The following is a 23146-nucleotide window of genomic DNA, read 5'->3' as shown; positions in this document are numbered from 1 at the left end:
GTTACTAGATGATGCTCTAGAAGAGGTTTAAAAACTCCCAAGAAATGACTTACTGGCCCCTAAGGAATCCAATGAATCTGTCATCACAAACACCAACATTCCCATTATTTTACAATACTCTAGTCATCATAAATATATAGAACATATTTTCCATAGAAATTGGAATCTTTTATTGAAAGATCCGGTTTAAAACTCGTTTTTATCAAATAAACGTCGTTTTATATATCGTAGAGCCCCCACTGTGAAAGATAAAGTTGTATCTAGTGCCTTTATAAGTATACCTATAGGGGGCATAGTTAGGAGCAAAGGCTTCCACAGATGTGGTGACTGCTCGATGTGCAAATCCTGCAGCACCACAGAGAAAAAAAACATTGACCTTTTCTTAAATAATCTGAATTTTAAAATTAAACAATTTATGATGTGTAATTCCAAATATGCCATTTATGCTATTATGTGTTCATGCAATAAATTATATATAGGGAAGACCACTAGAGCCTTAAAAACATGTTGGTCTGAACATACGTAATATTAAAATGGAATACACTGATCATCCCTTTTCTATGCATTTTAAAACACATCCCCAAAGCTCACCCAATGGCATTTTAGGTTTTTGGGGTCTTGAACAAATCAAACACAACATAACACAAAAGACGCCGTTTAGCACAAACGGTACTTTATATATAAACAGTCCTACAGACATCCAAGAATTTAAATAATAAACGATGAAGCCTCTTTCACATGTCAAAAGTCCAATACAACATCAAACACGATACAGTAGATATCTAGGAAGTATAAAGGAAATAGTATAATATGTTTAATTCAAATCCGGTGGTTTCCTTTGGAGCTCCAGATAGTGACATCTGTATCTGTCTGGCCCTCTCTACAGCTCCACCTCCAGTCTAGTCTATCTCGCTATTACAGAATCAAGTCAGTGCATTAGTGTGAGGTGGAAAGACTATGCTAGCGATTCCCTGCAGAAGCCTATGGGCTTCTTACCGCAGCGCTGTTTGAGGGATCCGTCACGGATCCCTCCCAGCATGCCCTGCGGCCGGCGCGTCTCTCTGCGCATGCGCAGATGGACTCCCGGGTCACATACCCGGAAGTCCGGCACCGCATCGCAAGGGACAGCTCTTATCGCAAGAGCTGTCCCTTGCATTAATAACGGCATATGTTACAGCATATGCCGTTATTAATAATGCGGTAGCCGGCGATAATGGGCGCAGATGTTACAACATCCCGCCCTATAAGAGTCAGGCAGGGATAGACAATATGAGGATGTTTTCAGTGTAGGGGGTTTGGATCTGTCATATAAGGACATGAGGTAAGGCTAGGAGCTGGCATATAAAGACATGAGGTGGGACTATGAGATGGTATATCAGGACATGAGGTGGATCTCTGAAGTGGCATATGAGGATACGAAGGAGGGCTCCGAGTTGGCAAGACATGAGGTGGGGCTATGAGATGGCATATAAGGATATAAGTGAAGGCTCCGAGCTGCTATATAGGGATATGAGAAAGGGCTCTGAGCTATGGAACCTTTATCGGAGCTACTAGATAGCATGTCAAAGACCTGGCAGATGTATGTGTGGTCAGAGACAATTACCAATTCCTACAGCTGCAGCCACATGCATAGATCTAGTCCATCAGTTTTTCAACAGCCACAGGTCTGTGCAGACATAAAACAACAATGATGGGTTTTTTTTTGAGCGACGGGTGCTGCTGTTGGGGGATTTCACTGGCCCGTGCATGTATGCAACGCACAATGGGCAAAGCAAATCCTGACAAATAACAAGATAAGCGTTTTTTAGAATAAAAAGCACCAAAGAACTCGTACATAATTTTTGGGAGGCTAAATGGGGGTGACCCTCCATTTGAAGTCACTTTTTAAATATGACTCTTCAAGAAAACAGTCTGGACTCCTCAGACTTAGAAAATGAGTAAACCAAGTAGGCCTACTTCAAATCAGTGACTCATTTAAGTTTTCCACTGTCATCTATAAGGGAGTCCACCATAACTCTGATCAGAACCACCAATGGATAAACCTTACCTTCTTGATCAATGACACGAAAGATTAGGCCACCAAAGTGTAGTATTACCTGATTTAGCAGCGTATGAGAGGTGCCCCCCCTGGGAGCAGGAGCCCGGTGGCAGATGACTCCATTGCCTACCAGAGTTCTGTCCTAGCATGTACTTTGTGCTAGGAGGCTGCAGAGAAATACCTTTAGTAATGTATCAAGAAGTGATAAGTACAAAGATTTTCTGTGTTATGTTATGTTAGTTTAAACCCTGTATCTCAGCTTAGTACTTAGAGATATAGGCATACCTCCCAACAGTCCCGCTTCCCACGGGAACATCATGTTTTTTGGGGACGTTCCTGCGTCCCGCCAGGGGCCGGTAGTGTCCCATGGCTGGGGGGAGGGGGGGTGGAACTTGGGAGGTATGATATAGGGCAAGATGTTCTATTGAGAAATACAGCCAAAACTCTGAAAACTGATGCTTTTTCAGAGGTTTCAAATATATAATTTTGCATTGTTCCCTAAGAGACAACCAACACCTGCCCAGAAGAACTCATGGTACATAAACACAGAAGTCCTACTGTATATTTGAAATGGACAGCTCATTCCGGAAGAGCATACTGGCATGCAATAAGTGCAGCGGCGTAACTAGATTTTCGGCGCCCCCCTGCCGACAATGCAGGAGGCGCCCCCCGGTAAAAAAAAAACGGAGCGGAGGGGAGCTGTGGTACGGCGGTGGGGAGGGGGGGTTGTGTTTCTGTGTGTGTGTGTTTGTGTGTGTTTGTGTATGTGTGACGTGTTTGTGTGTATGTGTGTGTGTGTGTTACCTCTGGCCGGCGTGGCCGGCTGGCCGCATCCGTCTGCGCCGGGTCCCGGGCGGCTCTCCCGTTACTGCTGCTTATGAAAAAGTGACACTTGGAAAATGGCTGCCCCCATACTGCAGACGAAAAACTGTCTGCGGTATGGGGGCAGCCATTTTCCAAGTGTCACCTTTTTGTATTAGAACAGCGCTGGGGCTGCCGGGACTCGGGAGAGCTGGGACCCGGTGGTGCAAATAAAACCACCGGTCCGGCGGCAGAAGGCAACTATCATCCCGCAGCCCCCCGGCGCCCACATACCCTCAGCGCCTCCCCGCAATCGCAGGGGCTGCGGGACGATAGTTACGCCACTGAATAAGTGGCTGGATATATTCGATACAAAATACACATCTTGATACATCCCTCCCTTAGGGACAGATGTATCAAACTTCAAAAAGTGATAAAATGGAGTGTGATAAAAACAACCATCTTCTAACGGGCTGGGTTTTAAAAAACACAGTTAGGAGCTGATTGACTGGTTGTTTATCACTTTCCATTGTATCACTTTTTGAAGCTTGATACATCCCACCCATATACTGTTAGAAGATAAATACTTAATGCATTTTTATTTTGGACATCAATTGCATACACCTTTGTTTTACAGTTTTCAGCAGCAATATTTGAGGGTTTTGTATGTTCCCCCTTTCCATGCGGGCAGAATTTAGATGCCATATAAAAATGTAAGAATAGTGCAGACAGCCATCTATTTATTTGCTGGGAAAATGAGATTACCCTGGAGAGATTTCACTTTAGAACAGTAAGAACTGTACTCAGTTTACAGAGTGCTGGGAATAATAATACAAAAATATCTATTTTACGCACCGCTGTGTTTTTTTTTTATGCTGCAGCCAAGAAAATAAATATTAATGCAACATATTTTGTGAAGAGTAAAGAGAGTTTGTAGTTGTTAGGGCTTTGTTAACATCATTCTTAATTAACATAGCTAATGAAGATGTACTGAACCACCATTATGCCTAAAATGCTTGCTAATCTCTAGAAAGATATTAAAAGTAAAACTCTCATAAAAGTTTTAGTTGCTTACAACTAAACACTGTATATTTGAGAGTCACCACATTTTTGCCTTTGAATGTGTAGTGGGTAGCTTTTCTTTACAAGACAAGATACTGTAAGGTCATGTAAAGAAAATCCAGATGAAGTGCCCTGTTTGTGCGAATATGACAGAAAAACCACATACTTTTGTGAATTTATCACAGATCCTAGGATTCTGGGGGCCAAAAGTAATAGAGCACAAGTTTGAAAGGATGCTGGCCGAACTTAGATTTTTTTTTTTTTTAAGGGGCAATCATGAACAATTTGGAAACAAGAGATGGAGTATCTGCGCTGTTTTTATATATTAATTTGCACCATGGATGAAGTCACTTCACATACACAATTTTTTTCTGTTTCTGAATATTTATTTTCATTTATTTGTATAAAAAGAATTTTATCATATAATCCTGCAATATATCCTGTATTAGGGCTGGTGGATATCCCACTCCCTTACACTTACCCTCCGGGGCCTGCCCTGCCTCCCCTGTGCCCTCCGTGGCTCTCCTGCGCGACCTGAGAGACTTGCACTAGCTACTTGGGCCCTTTCTCCCTTGGCTGCCGGGCGCCATCTTGACTATCTCTCCTACGGCTGTTCCGGGAGGTCCTGACCGCCGACGGCGCATGTGGACGGGCGCGCTGCTGAGACTGTCCTCCCACCGCTGAGAGCCCTCTGCAGCGACCGCGCTTCTCACTGCGCTGGAGATCCGCTTCTGCGGCCTGCACTCAACATATCTGCGTGGAGGCCGGGTGCTGGCGCCATCTTGGTGCGGCTCCTGACTTCGCCGAGCTCCGGAGACCCTGGTGACTGAGCTCCTGCTCTGCCTTTCCCGAGCATCCATTTTGTATGAAGGAGGCGAGGATCGCATCCTGCTGCTGTTTAGTAACCCGGTAGAGGCAAGTAAACTGTGACACTTCTGCTGCTCCTCCAATACAGAGACCCCAGCCTGACACCTGGAAAGCAACCCCATCCTGTATGCAGGCTTTAGCTACCTGTTCAGTGACGGTACTTTGATTTCATATACTCTTTTATACGTGTGCTGCACCTGAGGTGTACGCTTACAGTTGGTGGTGTGCTAGCCACCACCATCATATTCTGTGGTTTATCTATTGCCACTAATTTGCTTATCTGGGTATTTTACACGTGATTATGGAATCTTATGTACAAGCTATCCTGAACGCAATACATGCCTCCTCTGCCAGACTCCTCCTTCAGCTGGATAAGACTCGGGAAGGTATCTCATACTCTCCAGCTAATCCTGAATGCTGCGATACACCTGCTGAGAATGTTAATGCTACACCCCCTGCCATGAAGCCCCTGTCTATTTCTACGCCTGATCCTGAACTGAACGAGTATACCGATGTGGGAGTGCCCAAATTGAAGAATGTGTACTACAATACTACTTTGAACATTGACTGTGTTACCGCTTCCCCTCAGGCTCCTTTTTTGCTAATGGTACCTGCGATACGACACTGGAATTTGACAACATGTATTTGCGTATTCTTATATGCCTATGTCAGTTGTTTTCCTGATCTCCTTGGTGATAGCCCTTTTAGGCCAACCATGCTTCCCCAGGGATCTGAAAACTGGCCAGATTAGAGCTTTGAAAGTAGACGCAGACTTGGCCTGATTAATGATTATAGCGCATCTGTCCATTATAGTTTCTTGCTCAGCACAATAGTGTGTATTTGACCTGACGAATTCATATTGCGGTTATCCTTATTGTAATACTGTGATTATGTCCCCATACACTCTAGACAGGATGATCCTGGTCATTTTAGGGCCATTGACATAGCCCCTGTCAGTTCTCCGATCTGTAATCCGCATTAGTTAGTTAGTTAGTTGGGTGGGTGGGTGGGTCGGGAGGGTGGATGGGTGGTTGGGGTAAATTAGAGTTTCTGGCAGGATTAGCTCAACCTTGTGTTAGCTAAAGGCCACTGATTTACTCCCCCCTACAGTATATTGTAGTTAGTGGGGTAACTATTAGCGTTAGGTAGTGTAGTTAGTTGGTGGGATCCAGGTATACCTAGAGTTGGGGTTAGGTCATACAGGGTGGGGGGTTTTGGGGAGGTTTATTTTGGGATTAGCGGGTTTATTTTATATTTAGGTTGTAGTATGTGGCAAGGCGAGCTTTCCATTTGTTTGTAAATGTACATCTCCTCTATGGGTATGTATATGTAGTGGAGTGGCTGCACCTATACTTTAAATGCTATACTGTATCATCTGAACAATACCCCTGCCTATAGCTTACTCGAATGGCGCCTTCGAGTTTATATATAGCATTGTCCATCCTGCATGCGGGCTATTGTTTACGTTACATGTGTAGGGGGTACCTACTATACTTTACTGTTATATATTTATTGCGGGCCATCTTCACCTAGTATATCATCTATGTACTACTATATATGCTCTGTCTTGCTGCCTTAGCTTGTGCTTTTTGTTTTGTATTATCTAAAACTTCAATGAAAAAAAAAAAAAAAAAAAAATACAATACAATTTTATAGGCGGCCACCTACAGATATATAAGAAAATATTATAGCGATTGCATAAATATTGTTTGTCATGCAATCGATATATACACGTAAATAGAATCACATAGTAACAAAAGAAAATTTGAGATTAAAGAATTTTTAAATTGTAACACAGTATATTGTATATACGTGTTACAATGTATGTGCGGCTTACAATATGTGGGCCGCACCACAAGAAAACTGAAGGATAGATTCAGAGAACATCGACTCAATATTTTGAAAAATTTTCCCCACCACAGTGTTTCTAGGCATATGACTGAAGCCCATCAAGGGAATATAGAGGGTTTACAAATATATGGTGTACACCATGTTGAAATCACAGAAAGAGGAGGGGACAGATTTAGAGAGCTGGCAAATAAAGAAGCATTTTGGATATTTCAACTACAAACATTAACTCCTTTGGGGTTAAATGCCAATATAGATCTAGAATCTTTCATCTAGAATATTTTTGAAGATTAAGATAAGTTGATTGGAAAACAAAAATGAGACAATTAATATACACCTTTATGTCCACCAGTTAGGAGCTGCAGACTGTAAGATGGGGGAGCACTGTGACTCCAGAATCCGTCCTCACTCTCGCTGTAGAGTGGCACTTCAGCGGGGTGAAGTACGGACCAGAAACAGCCTGTTTAAATTTCTGGCCGGGTGAAATAAAGTTAGGATATACTTTGATTAAGTATGTGCAAAATGAATTACAGCCAAATGCCATATAGCGCAAATGTGTAATGATTGGTATTTTGATGGAATAAAGATGGTTTTGAGAATACGATTTGATGTTGATATAATGAATAGTAATTTGATGATATATATATAAAAAGATAGGTATATGAATTGATAATTACCTACAAGTGAATAAATATTAGAAGATGACGAAGTTAGGAGAGAAAATACCGCTAATAAGAAAAATAAATGAGACATCTAGGACTATGGAAAATAAATAAAGAAAAAATGTTCCTACTCCAGTGGCACAACAGGTAGGGAGTCAGTTTAGAAATCACGAAGTGCTAAGTTCGAGTCCAACATGGGACAATTTAATTGATGATTTTTTAGAAAGGAAAAAGAAACAAAAATTGAGAGTTATTATTGTTATTAATATTATTTATATTAATATTTGCTTTTTATAATTAATTATATGTAGAAATATGTCTGTTGTATTATTTATATTTATATTTATTTTAATGTGACTTAGAAAGCCCTGTGGACTGCGGAAGAAAAAGCACATAAGAGGTTAAAATGATCAGACACACCTGTGTCATTCTCTTGTCCAATGAAATTGGAAAATCAATTTGTAGCTGGGTATAAAAAGCCACACTGAGCAAACTAATATCACTCTTTGAAAAAGCCCTCTGATAGGGCGAAACGCGTTAGAGGTTCACCCAGCCTACAGCCTTCAATCCAGAAGAATTATTATCTGCTTGGATTCTGATTTATCTCCCGCATCTACTATTACCAGCACAAGTCTATTGGGAGAAAATACAGACCAAGCCCTACGTCATCACGTTCGCCAAACTGCTAGGAGAACTCCGGTGAGAAACAGGTGATACAGCGGCGCAGGTGAGAGCAGCGCCAGCTGTCGGATTCCAACTACGGGTGAGTGAGACGCCAGCTAACAACATCTACGCGGTGTCCTCCCCGATCACCCCGCTCACCGGAGGGACACTCCACAACTAGCGCAGACATCGAAGCGCAATACGTGCAGCGAGACGTCCCGCTGCTGGGACAAATATCTACACACAGCCCGTGCAGACATCTGAGCGCGGTGTATGCAGCGAGACATTCCGCTGCCGGGACAAGTATCCACGCACAGCCCGTGCAGGTGAGAGACGCACCGCTGTGCAATTTACTTTTTCCAAAAGGCATATATCGCCAAGTCACCTAAAGTTACAAGTTTGTGCATACAAAATATCTCACGTGTAATTCATCTTTAATTGGAAAAGACTGTATTTATAACCAAAGACGAAAAGGGTCTATATGATAAGTAAGACCCACTCAGTTCAGTCTTTCTTCAGAATTTATAATATCTGTCCAGAATTCTAGATACCTGGACTGGTTGTACAGCTTTCGCTATCCTGGGGCTATAAGTCACAAAGTGTACTATTGTATTTTTATTTAGAAAATTTATTTTTATCAATTTTTCTCTATATAAATGTGATTAATTTTATATGTGAAACTAAGTTCTTTATATAAATATTTACGTGTATATATCGATTGCATGACAAACAATATTTATGCAATCGCTATAATATTTTCTTATATATCTGTAGGTGGCCGCCTATAAAATTGTATTGTATTTTATATGATAAAATTCTTTTTATACAAATAAATGAAAATAAATATTCAGAAACAGAAAAAAATTGTGTATGTGAAGTGACTTCATCCAAGGTGCAAATTAATATATAAAAACAGCGCAGATACTCCATCTCTTGTTTCCAAATTGTCTTTATTTATATCTGTCTAGAACCTGTACCCTAAAAAGTCGGGCGATAAACAGATTGGGTGTATCCACACTGATACACATGGGAGAACTGCAAGCTAAAATACAGACCAACTAGACTTTAAACTATTATAGGTCAATTATTTATTGTTTGTACAATTGATACCAACCAGCGCCCAATATTCCACTAATTTAGTGGTTTCCCCCTTTCTTTTGTGTTGCAATCATGAACAAGCCATGGTATTGCCCTGTAAATGATTGCCATCAGAATTCGTCCGGCATCCCGCACAGACGCTAAACTCGGACTCTATTACCTTTGGCCCTATGCGTTTCCACCTAAAAACAGGTATTTTTTGGGGGTGGCATGAATGGGCTGTGATTGGATTGTCTAAAAAAATTGGGGTAAAGTCCCATTTTTACGGCTGAAAATTAGTGGGGCTAACAAAACACCCCCCCCCCCCCCAATCACCCTTAGAGAGGGGCACATTCTGTGATCAATTATATCTACCTATATCTATATAGATCTATATCTATATAGATCTATATACTAGGTGATTCATCGCGCCCTACAGGCGCTCTTCACACCGTCGTAAGGGGCTGCGCCCCCTTAATTTGTGAACGTTTGTATATGAGAAATATGGTTAGAATCGTGGGAGGGTGGGGGGCGGGGGTTGCTGCGAATCGTGGGAGGTCCCGGGGTGGGGTTCTGCGAATTGCGGGAGGGGGGGTCACGGGGTGGGTTGCCGCGAATTGCGGGAGGGGGGGTCGCGGGGAGGGGGTGAGCCGCGAATTGCCACGAGAAAAAATAAACACAGAAAGGTCAACACATGTAAATGTTGACTTAAGTGTGGCACTTCATTGGTGTCGACACATGAGAATGAATATGAAAACATTCAAAAAATGAAAAATAAATCTTCAAAAACTCATGTCAACCTTTTTCATTGTCGACCATAGCCATGTCAGTGTTTTGCTTGTGCCATTTAATCCTGGGGTTGCACCCCCCGGGAGGGTGGGTCGGGGGGTGTGGGTGCCGCGAATCGTGGGAGGGGGTGCGGGGGTTTGCAGCGAATCGCGGGAGGGTGGGTCGCGGGGGGGTTGCCCGAGAATCGTTGGAGAGAGGGGGGGTTGCCGCGAATCGTGGGAGGGGGGGTCGCCGTGAATCGTGGGAGGGGGGGTCGCCGCGAATCGCGCGGGGGGGTGAGAATCGCGAGAGGGGGGGTCGCGGGGGGTGCCGCAAATCACTGGAGGGGGGGTTGCGGGGGGGTGTCACTTCCATGGTGTCCATGTCGACACATGAGAATGAATATGAAAACATTCAAAAATTGAAAAATAAATCTTCAAAAACTCATGTCAACCTTTTTCATTGTCGACCATAGCCATGTCAGTGGGGGGGGGGGGGGGGGGTTTGCCGCGATTCGCGGGGGGGAGTGCCGAGAATCAAAGGAGGGGGGGCGGAGGGGGTGTTTTGCCGCGAATCGCGGGGAGGGGGGGCGGCAGGGGGGGGGGGGGCGCTCACCTGGTGGCTGTGGAGTTGGTTCCTGGGCAGCATGGGGAGGCAGAGGGTGTCTGGCACTGTGGGCTCACTGAGCTGGTTCTCTGTCATGTGAGTCAGTTATGTGAGTCAGAGGCTCCACCCAGCGTTAGAGACACACTCACACACTTTGAGTGACAGATGTAGCCAAATATATAAGAGATGATAGAGAGATACAGTAGATAGGTAGGGTACAGTCATACTTGCCTACTTTTGAAATTCGTTTCAGGGAGATTTTAGCTGCTAGAAGAATGCGCCGTGCTACTGAGAGGGTGTGTCATGCTCCGCCCAGAGGGTATGTCTAACTTCACCTATGGGTGTACCTATTGCCATTAAGGGGTGTGTACTGCAGTGGCAGAAGAAAACTCTGACAGGAAATGAGCCGAAATTGACATTCTGACACACGGAATTAGCACAAATTCACAATCTGACACAGGGAATGTGCCCGAAATTTACATTCTGACACAGAGCATGAGCCCAAATTCACATTCTGACACAGGGAATGAGCCGAAATTCACATTCTGATACAGGAAATGTGCCCGAAATTCACATTCTGACAAAGGTCATGAGCCAAAATTCACATTCTGATACAGGGAATGTGCCCGAAATTCACATTCTGACACATGGAATGTGCCCAAAATTCACATTCTGACACATGGAATGTGCCCAAAATTCACATTCTGACACACGAATGTGCCCAAAATTCACATTCTGACACACAGAATAAGCAAAAATTCACATTCTGACACACGAATGTGCCCAAAATTCACATTCTGACACATGGAATGTGCCCAAAATTCACATTCTGACACACGAATGTGCCCAAAATTCACATTCTGACACACGGAATGTACAAAAATTCACATTCTGACAGACGGAATGTGCCCGAAATTCACATTCTGACACAGAGAATGAGCCGAAATTCACATTCTGACACACGAAATGTGCCCGAAATTCACATTCTGACACAGAGAATGAGCCAAAATTCACATTCTGACAGAGGGAATGAGCTGAAATTCACATTCTGACACAGGGAATGAGCCGAAATTCACATTCTGACACAGGGAATGTGCCCGAAATTCACATTCTGACAAAGGTCATGAGCCAAAATTCACATTCTGATACAGGGAATGTGCCCGAAATTCACATTCTGACACAGGGAATGTGCCCGAAATTCACATTCTGACACAGGGAATGTGCCCGAAATTCACATTCTGACAAAGGTCATGAGCCAAAATTCACATTCTGATACAGGGAATGTGCCCGAAATTCACATTCTGACACAGGGAATGTGCCCGAAATTCACATTCTGACACAGGGAATGTGCCCGAAATTCACATTCTGACACAGGGAATGTGCCCGAAATTCACATTCTGACACACAGAATAAGCAAAAATTCACATTCTGACACACAAATGTGCCTGAAATTCACATTCTGACACACAGAATGAGCAAAAATTCATATTCTGACACACAGAGGCCCTTATTCTGAACTGAGCGGTACGGCCCGCGTGCGGCCGTACCGCCGATGTTTTCACTCTGCACATGCGCAGAGGTCAATCTGCGCATGTGCAGGCGAAATCGCCGCACATAAAGTTTCTACGCCGCAAAGGGGGCGTATAGGGGCGTGAGGGGCTTCATACCCTCATTTCCCTATGCATACGCCCCGCGTTTCATGGGCGTTCCCATGCAAACGCGGGGCGTATGCATGGTAATGAGGCTATGACGCCAGTGATGGGGGCGGAAAGCTGACATCGCCGGATGTCAGTTCTCCGCCCCCATACAAGCTTTCACACGGACGATTGTCCGTGTGGTCTCAGCTTGCGGGAGCTGGTGGGGCGTGCGGCCCTGCCTTCGATGGTCGCAGACCATCGAATGCAGGGGGCAGCTCCCACCATGGTGGAGGCGTACGCCCCACCATTTTCATGCGGATCGCCAGCCGTCCGTGTACGGACGGCCGTGGCGATCCGTATTGTGGGCGGGGATTGGTTTGTGCGGCCGGAGCACCGTATGCGGCTCCGGCCGCACAGATCTGAATAAGGGCCAGAGTGAGACGAAATTCACATTCTGACACACAGAATGTGCCCGAAATTCACATTCTGACACACAGAATGAGCAAAAATTCATATTCTGACACACAGAGTGAGACGAAATTCACATTCTGACACACGGAATGTGCCCAAAATTCACATTCTGACACACGAATGTGCCCAAAATTCACATTTTGACACATGGAATGAGCAAAAATTCACATTCTGACACACGAAATGTGCCCGAATTCACATTCTGACTCAGAGAATGAGCCGAAATTCACATTCTGACACACGAAATGTGCCCGAAATTCACATTCTGACACAGAGAATGGGCCAAAATTCACACTCTGACACACGAATGTGCCCGAAATTCACATTTTGACACACGGAATGTGCCCGAAATTCACATTCTGACACAGAGAATGAGCCAAAATTTACATTCTGACACACGGAATATGCCCAAAATTCACATTCTGACACACGGAATGAGCAAAAATTCACATTCTGACACACGGAATGTGTCTGAAATTCACATTCTGACACAGAGAATGAGCCGAAATTCACATTCTGACACACAAAATGTGCCCGAAATTCACATTCTGACACAAAGAATGAGCCAAAATTCACATTCTGACACACAGAATGAGCAAAAATTCCCATTCTGACACAGGGAATGCACAAAAATTCACGTTCTGGCAAACTCCCCCCCCCCCCCCCTTCATATTATCACAGCTAGTTGAGTGCACATACTGTACACACCACTGTATTATATTACACACAGCCCCCCCCCCCCTTTTCCCTACATTATATACAGCCCCCCCCCCCCCCTCAGTATACACAGAACTCACCTGGCTGTGTTGCAGGTGCATCACTGAAGGTGCAGGGACCCAGCAGTGTGGTGGGGGAGGCAGCTCACCGCAGGCTCAGAGTCAGAAGCAGGAAGAGCTGGCCTTACTGAGCTCAGTCAGTGTGGTGGGCGGGCCAGCCTCCGGGAAGTAGCATAGCTCTGGCTGTCAGCTCTGCTCCTCCCGATGCATAGCCACACAGAGGGACTTCCTGTCAGCAGCAACAGCAGCTCGGTCATGCTACCCAGAAGAACCCCGCAGTTGCCGGCTGTTATCTCCGCCCCCACCATTTACAGGTGCGTGTATGCGCACTAATTAAGTTTGTGGAGGGGTCCCGAAAACCAGGCGGAAAGGGGGGGTTTGCAGGGGCAGTGGGAGGCTCCTGTAAAAAGCGGGAGCCTCCAGGTAGGCAAGCTACAGTAGGTACAGTAGATAGATAGATAGATAGATAGATAGATAGATTATTCTCCTTTTCACAGTTTAGAATTTTTGTTATTTTCTTTATTTTAGAAATCCTAATCAGGGGTGCAAGTATGGTGGTACGGGGTAGTACAGCGTACCAGTAAAAGATATATTGTCTGTACCCCGTACCACCATAACAAATGTCCCCATAAGTGTTCAATGCGCATGCGCGCTTATGTAAGTGGCGGGGGCCGTGGCCTCCGCCACCCCACCACAGCACTGTGGGGGCATATTAGTAATGGGCATCAGTTGTGTGGTGCAATGAGCATTATGGTGTGGGGCATATGTATTGGGTGTGTGACGCGTAACAGGCATTACTGTGTAAATTTTGGTTGTGTGCCTTCGGCGTGCAATATTCCAGCCACTCCCCCTAGTGTCATATGACCACACCCTGACCACGCCCATTCTTCGGCATGTGGCACAGTACCACTAACTCGTTTTTCCTACTTGCACCACTGATCCTAATGTAGATCTAGGCACAAGAGGCCACTGCCTTACCCTCTACAGGAGACTTTAAAGTACATTTTTTTATTGAATTTCGAATAAAGAGATACAGTCACATGCAGGGATGATGCTAGGGTGTTTGGCACCCTCCTGCAGACTTTAAATTCCGTTCCCAGGCAAATCAGGCAGTAACGCAACTGCCAGGGGTGGGCAGCTGACATCACCGGATGTCAGCTGCCTGCCCTGTCCTCCCACAGGGCGCATGCAAACTGAGAGTGTCTTAGTTTTGCATGCACGTTCCACATCATTCGATGGTCAGGACCATTGAATGATGTGGGTCTCGCAGCCTAGACTGTGAATGGATGTTTATACAAAACATCCATTCGCAGCCGTGCCGGTGAAATTGTAATGCAAAGGGAGGCGGCCAGTAATGCGGACGGCGGGCGGGCTTAAAAACACATGTGCGTGTCAACCAGAATAAGGTCCGTAATGTCCACAGTAGTGGCACAACTTAAATATAATGCCCACAGTAATAGCGTTGCTTATACATAATGCCCACTGTTGCCATCAGTAGTAGCACTGATTATACATAACGCAGTCAATTTACCTACAATCAAAATCCCAACGGTCAAAATACCGACAACCATTGAACGACGGTCAAAATACCGACAACCATTGAACGACGGTCAAAATACCGACATAGACAAAATATCAACATTTAAAATGTAGACAGGTCAAAAAAAAATCAACATGAGTTTTTCATGAGTTTTTTTAATTGAAACCAACTTGTTCATCATACCGAACCCCGTAATGCCCACACCAGTATCCCACAATAGTAGCGCTGCTTATACATAAGACCCATACCAGTTGCTGACAGTAGTAGCACTGCTTATACCCAACACCCACACCAGTTGCCGACAGTGGGCATTAGGTATAAGCAGCGGTGTCCCCATTTTCAGGGCGTGGCCAGGCTGTTTCCTTGGCCACACAAGCCATTTCCTGAATGCGACCACAGTTAAGTGCACACATGGCATTCGCAGATCCGCTAATGTTGCAATCTAAGAAAATCTACTTTCCATACTGAATTTGGCCCAATAGTAATAGGTCGACTTTGAAAAAAGGTTGAGATGCACTATGGCCGACATTGGTAAATGGTTGACACATGCCCCGGTGTCCCTTTTAAATTTCGCTTCTAGCCCCTCTTTACCCTTCTTTTTTCTTAGCCCCTTTCTCTTTCTCTCTCTCTTCCATGTTTTGTTTCATCTCATTTTGATATGTACCAAGATGTATGTGGTTTCTGTTACCTGCAGAACTGATCTCCCACGTATTATTGTCTTTATGTATTATTGTCTCTATGTATTCGCACCTTTCTGCATATTTTCTAATGTAATATTATTCTTATAAAAATGGTAAAAAATAAATAAAAAGTTTGACACATGCAAATGGTCGACCAGAGAAATTAGTTTTTCAGGTTTTTTTGTGTCAATGGGCGGGATGTACTAAGGGGAAAATGTGGTAAAACCCCCGTTTTACCGCATTTTCCTATGTATTAAAACCCCGCCGCCTCGTTACCGCAGGGAAGGGTATCGCCACCTTTGGGTGGAGATACCCTATAGAAGCCTATGGGCTTCTTTTCGCCGCCCGACGCCTCCGCCGAGAACCCGCCGACCCCCCTCCCTCTGGGTTACCTGGTCCAGGTCCTCCTGGACCCGGAAGGTAAGCCCTGCCTCCCCCTAGTAACGCAGCCGGACGTCCTTCCGGCTGCAGGGGGGAGGAGGAGGTGCTGGGGACAGCCTGCTTAGCTGTCCCCGGCGTGAGGGGAGAGCCAGACGGCAGGGGGGTGATGGAGCCCCCCCGCACACCAGAGTACAGGTGTCGCGGGGGGGGGGGGCTCCGTCATCGCATAGCGATGCCAGCCGCATATGTTAGTACATATGCGCTGGCATCGCGTCGGACAGCCGGCGAAGGGCGGCGATGTAAATTAATACATCCCGCCCAATGTCAACTCCTGAGCATGTGGACCCCCGATTAGTGTAGCACGAACTCTCGCATGGCCAGGTTCATGCGGCACACTTTACCGTTCCATGTAGAGCTAAAGCACTGAAAAGTAGAGATGGCCATGGCCGATGTCAAATACTTTTGCCATCGATGGGGGAGAACCAGATGGTTTCCCTCTATCGATGGAACAGCAAAACGATGTTTTGCTTTTTTTTTCTTCAAAGTGCCGGGACACAGAGCATAGCTCTGCCCTCGACACCCACAAAGCCCCGCTCTGTGTTTTGATTGGCCCACAGGCCAATCAATCAAACACAATGGATGACCATCGATATGTAAAAATATTGATGGTCATCCATTGCATAGTTTAGCCCTATCGATGGCCTGTTGCAGAATTGCCATTGATGGCAACCATCGATGGCAATGGCAACGATGGCCATCTCTACTGAAAAGTTTTAAATAATAGTTACAAAAAATATTTTAAAAGACTTATGTGTCACCCATTGCCATACCGACCTTTTGTCATTGCCCATGAGCCATAGACATTACCCAAACATTGCCTGTGAGCCATCCATATACCGCGTTGATCACTGTGCAGAGCCTTGGAGGAATCCCAGATTAGCATGAGGCGGTCTACATTTATCCTGCTGGCCCAAGTTTTATATAAACACATACGGGTCAACCCAAGTAGCTGTAAGGCGGACAAAAGGCCGATGAAGCAGTGCAGAACCACCGCCACTGGCACCACAACTCACCCCATTTGTGACCCGATCTCAGTCTTTACTCACAGATATTTTTATACAGGGGGTTATTCGGACCCAAATGCACGGCTGAAAATTCACAAGCTGGGCGATTATTGATAGAATGTGAATGCATATGGCCTGAAGTACGCATGTGCAAGGCCATTGCGTGATAACATTCTGCTACTTATTTGATCGCTGGCTGTACGCAAGGTTGATTGACAGAAAGCCGGCATTTGGGGCTGGTAACATCTGTGTTCTGGGAGTATCAGGAAAAAACGTAGGCATGCCCAGGTGATTGGAGGGAAGGTGTGTGATGTCACCTCCGGCCCCCGATCACACTGCTTCTATCGCAGCCGCCAAATAAGTCCTGGGCTACGCAGAGATTACACACACTGGAAAAATCATTCAATGGTAAATGGATTTGCAGCTAATCACGGATTATAATAATTTTTGAAAGCCGTTCAAAGCAATTCACAGGCTTGCAAAGGCGGGATTTCACTCTGGCATTTACCTGATCACAGGACTATGCAATGTAGCAGCGCAGGGCCGAAACTAGGGTTTCCGGTGCAAGGCAGTCATTTGGTGCCAGCCCCCCTAGTTACGGCCCTGAGCAGCCATGATATCAGGACTGAATAACCCCCACAGTCCTATAGGGCTGAAAACAAAAACCTTCAAGTCCTCAAGTATACCTCCCAACTGTCCCGCTTTCCGCCAGAATGTCCCAGAATGTCCCCCCTGTCACCCATGGATAGACGCTGTGCACCTCATGCCCCCATAGCAGTAAAAGCAGGGAGTATAGACCATGTCCCCAAACTTGGGCGAGCGTCCCTCTTCAATGTTGAGTGGTATGTAGCACTGCAGCAGTACTGGAATTTCGGCATACAGGTACACTTACTCACACTGGGGTTTATTCTAGTTCATTCTTTCTGACAAAATCCTTCTTAGATGGACAAAACCATGTGCACTGCAGGGGGGCAGATGTAACATGTGCAGAGAGTATTAGATTTGGGTGAGTTTTTTTGTTTCTGTGCAGGGAAAATACTGACTGCATGATTTTACACTGCAATATAGATCTCACTTTGAAGAAAAACCCCACCCAAATCTAACTCTCTCTGCACAAGTTACATCTGTCCCACCCGCAGTGCACATGGTTTTGTCCATCTAAGAAGGATTTTGTCAGAAAGAATGAACTAGAATAACCCCCACTGTGACTTGCAGCTAACAGTATTCTGTTTGTCAAACTTCAAGAAATGGGCCAGATGCACTAAGCTTCAAAAGTGACAAAACATCCAGCCAATCAGCTCCTACCTGCCATGTCACAGGCTGGGTTTGAAAAATGTCAGACATGAGCTGATTGGCTGGTTGTTTATCCCTCTCCATTTTATCACTTTCAAGCTTAGTTAGTGCATCTGGACCAAGATGTTTATAAGGATCATCTGTTCAGAAAACTTTGAGACCATGCTATGCTGCCTATCACAGGCTTCCAGCATACCGCCTATCACAGGAAGCCTACCAGCTGTCCTGTAGTACATGCACAATTCACCCTAGCAGCTAATTGCCAGCAGATATTGTGCAGCTTACAGCCAGCAGACACTGTAGTGTGCAGTTTACAGCCAGCAAGTAGCAGCTACTGTATATATATAGCAGGAACTGCCCTCCTCTTACCTCTCCTCAGTGCTGCTGCCAGTCAGACTCCTCCATACTCTCTCACCATAGGAAACATCAGCATTTCCTACACCCTCCCCACCTTCTGTGCTGCTGCTAACACAAGGACAGCCTTCTGCAGCCTGGCTGAGAGATCTCCTTACAGCGCCTCAGTCCTCCTTCCTTGTTTACTAGTCATATACTTCACAGTTTTGTTCCGTGTAAAAGCATGCACACACACCCTTATTAAGTGAGTGACATAGATTTCTGCATTCATGTTGATTTTATAAGCGTGTGTAGAGGGATGGTGAAACATCACATGATGATTATTTATATCACTGTGACAAAGATGACCTTATTCATAACTTGCTAGTTAACACTATAATCAAAGTCTTACTGTCTGCAGTATGCATTTATCATGTCAACACAGGCTCCCTGTCACTCTCTGAACAAGGAGAATAGGCCCAGGTCAATGAGGCAATTACCGATTCCAAATGCCTGACCTAACAATTTGGTTTTCTGTGTAAAAGGAGGATTATAGGATAATTTATGTCATATTATTTAACACTATTTTATTTTGAATCTGTCTGAGCCATAGATAATTATGCCTTTTAATTGAGATGTGTCATAATGTTAGGGTTACCACATTTGTGTTGAGAGATTCCCGGACAGTGGCCCGCCCCTTCACACACCCACAGCCCACCCACTGTACCGCCCCAGTTCCGCCCCTTGACCCACCTTGTCATGTTTTTTTTTTTTAACCTTTGCTTCAACTCAATTCTTGATTTTGCACACTGTCATGCCCATTACATGTTATGCCACACACCACGCTGCGCTCGCCACGCTTCAGGTTAGCGTTGATAGTGGGGGTGCTTTTAACATATTAAGCACCCAACATGTTTAATTAACTTATAGGGGCCACTTTTAACATGGGAAAACCCATTAGGGTGCTTATACAATTTTAAATCGCATACCATTGTATATGCCATAGAATGGCATACAATGCCATACAATTCGATGGTATACAATTTAAAATTGTATACCATCGCATCGCATACCATCGCATGCCAAATGGTCTGCGATGCGATGGGCGCCGTGCTAGTACACAAGTACCATTTTTTTTTTTCCAATAGGGAAACCAGGGACAGTGCGCGCTGAAGGCACGCACCAAACATTTCCACCGTAATGCCTATTACACATCACACACCCATTACATAGTATAACACATGCCATAATGCCCGTTACACATTATCCCAAACACCATAATGCCAATTACACCACACACCATAATGCCCATTAAATGTTATGCCACACACAATGATGCCAATTACACATTATGCCACATACTGTCATTTCCCTTACATATACTACACACACCGTAATGGCTATTACATATTGTGCCATATAAGTGCCTTTTACCTACATGCTAATTGCTAGGGGTTTCTTTCTCAATGCCAGGGCCTTCATGCTCGTTGCCTCAGGAGAGAGCAAATGGCTGAGTGAAGAAGTGTGTAAAGATGTCTCCTTCTTCGTTAGTCCTATAAGTTTGACAGTTGTTGTCATCACTCACACTAACTCAGGTGCTGTTGATCTGCTGGCTGCCTTGATCCTCTTGGGGCCATGCTGGGCCAGTAGCTGCTGCCAGGGGGGTAACTAGTAGATTGGGGAGTTGTCATGATGGACAAATATGCACAGTATATGGGGCAAGGGTCAGAAAGCATGTGTGGAGGTAAGGGTCATTGTTCACCCTGCAAAGTGTATAATTGAGGGGGGGGGGGGGGTCAGTACTCACCAAGGATGGTGTATAATGGTGAGGGCACATATCTGGCAGTGAGCGTGAGTGCTCGGTTTACAAAGTGTATAGTGGGGGCACAGAGTATTGTGGGAGGGAGTGTGGGCATAGTATATAGTGGGGGGGGCAGAGTGCATAGTGGGGGGAGTGGGGGCACATTGTATAGTGGGGGAGTAAGGGGCACAGTGAACGATGGGGGAATGGGGGCACAGTGTATAGTGATGGGGTAGTGGGGGCACAGGGGGGAGTGGGGGCATAGAGCACAAATTTTTTTGAGGGATGTGACTTCTCACCTTGCTCCTTGTATGGTGGTACCGGTCTGGCCCCCAGCATTCTGAGGCAACAGATCAGGAAGAGGAGTGCAGGCAGGGCAGGTGGCAGGTTAAGCGGTGCTCTCTCCCAGCTCATCTTCCTGGGGTCTGGCCGGCTCTTTAACTCATTTTTCTGCGTTGGTCCAGAAGAGTGGACTGAGGCCTCCCTGTTCGCGGTCCCCGCCATGCACAGGCTGCTCAGTGTGTGCTGAGCTACACACTGGCGTCACTACTCCAGACATCCACAGGCTCTCACTGGTTGAGATGAGAGGGGACGTGCTACAGTATATGGCGCGGAGCCACCGCTGGAGGGCACACGAGACACACAGAGTGTCCCTCCGTCCTCCTCTTCCGGCTCCCAGCGCGCGCCACTGTGAGGAAGGGAAGCTGAAGAGTGTCACATGGAGTATCATAATAGGTCAGCGCAGGGCCACGGGCGGAAGCTTCCACTGGGTGGCTCAGTGAGCACTGAATTCCCAGACATTGTATAGTCTGGGGTAGCCACCCGTCCGGACTCCGGAAGCTGGTCTCAATTACCGGACTGTCCGGAGTTATCCCGGATGGGTGGTAACCCTACATAATGTCAACACTGAACATGTCGGCATGTGCAGCAATTCTATACTGGGTACACAATAGATAACACGCAAGCAATACGATGCTTCCTTCCAATTTCCCTTGAATCCCTGGAATTCCCAGACAAGTGATATTGAGTTAATCACTGTGGTGCGAATTCACAATCAGTTCGATTATCGAATGACTGCGCATGCATATGGATCGTAACCAGAATAGCAGCAGAAATAATGAGAATATCTAATCTCAATCCCCTTAACAGACAGGAAGTTGGCGTTTGGGGTTTGAAACATTCCGTTTTCAGGGTTTAGCTGTGCTTCATGATAGCGCATAGTGATATCTTCGCGATACAGTCACAGATTTGCACAGGGCAGTTGCTAACCCCTCACATTAATCTGCAGGTGAGCAATCCGGTCAAATTCAGGCCTATAATGCGTACACATGGACTGATTTTAAGAATTTGTTGTAACGAATGGTTATCATCGGCAAATTCATTTAACCCTTTGAGCAGTGGCGTAACTAGGTTAAAGTGCCCCGCCCATCCGGGAGGTTGCCCGCCCCGCCGCACCAACCCCCGCCCCGCCGCCCATGCAAACCCTCCCATCCCCTGCAGTCTTACCTACGTTCAGTACGCGCTGGTCCCGGCTCCCTTCTTCTGCTATGAGGACCACCACAAAATGTCCACCCCCATACAGCAGACAGTTTTAGAGAACTGTCTGCTAAATGGGGGCGGACATTTTGTGGTGGTCCTCATAGTAGAAGAAGGGAGCCGGGATCAGCGCGTACTGAAGACAGGTAAAGACTGCGGGGGATGGCGGCGGGGTGTAACTATAGCACTGCAGCCCCCGGCGCTCGCACATGCACAGCGCCCCCCCAGTAAAAATGAGAGCGTCACTCACATTTGTTCCAAATAAAAAAGTTTTTAGAAAATATTCTATTTCCTATATAAGGTAAACAATATGATGAATAAAAATGTTTGCTTGCCCATTTTCACACCTATTTTGACAAATTCACTTGGCACTCAAAGGGTTAAACCAGTGGTCAGGGAACTCGGTCCTCATTAACCCACGCAGTGCATGTTTTGCAGGTCTTCTCACAGAATCACAAGTGAAATAATAATAACTCCACCTGCGGACCTTATAAAATGTGTCTGTGAGTAATTAGTACACCTGTGCACCTGCTGGGTTACCAGCAAAACATGCACTGTGTGGTGTAATGAGGACCGAGTTCCCGGACCACTGGGTTAAACAGTAGTGTACAGTATATCCAGCTCTATTTAGTACTTAGAAACAGAGCCAGCTACTGTATGACAGAAGATGGGACCTTTTGGCAGCATCTGCCCTCAGGAATCCGGAGGTAGCACTCACCTGCACCTGTGCCTCTGATATATTTCAGCAGGAAGGTGCCCCCTGCCCCCTCCTCCCCCCCACACACACACCACTACCACCACCTCCCATTCCGACATCTCTTGCTATTTTGTTACTGACAGTTGTTTTGTTGTTAAGAATGTTCATTTGCAGTCGACATGCACAAGGTCAACACTGGAACAATGTCGACAAGCAAAAGGTCAACAAAGAAAGGGTCGACATAGAGATCAACATGAGTTTTTACTTTTAATGGTGTCAATGTTGACACCTGGGCTTATGGACCCCCAAGAAGTGTACTGCGCCTCCTCGCATGACTCATCATGTTTCAGGCCATATTACCGTTCCCAATGGAAGTCCGCATGGATGGCACAGTATGGAAAAGTTCAGAAAAATTAGATGTAAAATTTAAAAAAACCTCATGCCAACCTTTTCACGTGTTGACTATATTCAGGTTGACCCCCATCATGTGACACTGCCGGCCGAGGACCAGATGAGGGACTGTCAAAGGACAATGAGAAATAGGT

General features: G+C 45.6%; 1 protein-coding gene across 2 annotated transcripts in view; it reads right to left on the bottom strand.

Annotated features, from left to right (window-relative positions):
- Positions 1–18802, bottom strand: part of LDAF1 (lipid droplet assembly factor 1) — a 53182-nt gene extending 34380 nt beyond the window's left edge. Inside the window, exon 1 of one of the 2 annotated variants that reach the window (XM_083153253.1) lies at positions 18604–18802. The gene's annotated coding sequence lies outside the window, so the exon portion shown is untranslated. Of the gene's footprint in view, positions 1–13297; positions 13415–18603 lie in introns of those variants that run through there. The other variant, XM_083153254.1, reaches the window with a different exon arrangement.
- Positions 18803–23146: the final 4344 nt, after the last annotated feature.

This window comes from Crinia signifera, chromosome 7, assembly GCF_055691185.1.
Source record: "Crinia signifera chromosome 7, ASM5569118v1, whole genome shotgun sequence".
Taxonomy (NCBI): Eukaryota; Metazoa; Chordata; class Amphibia; order Anura; family Myobatrachidae; genus Crinia; species Crinia signifera.
The sequence above is the reverse complement of the archived record's forward strand: the minus strand, read 5'-3'. Positions and strand labels throughout refer to the sequence as shown.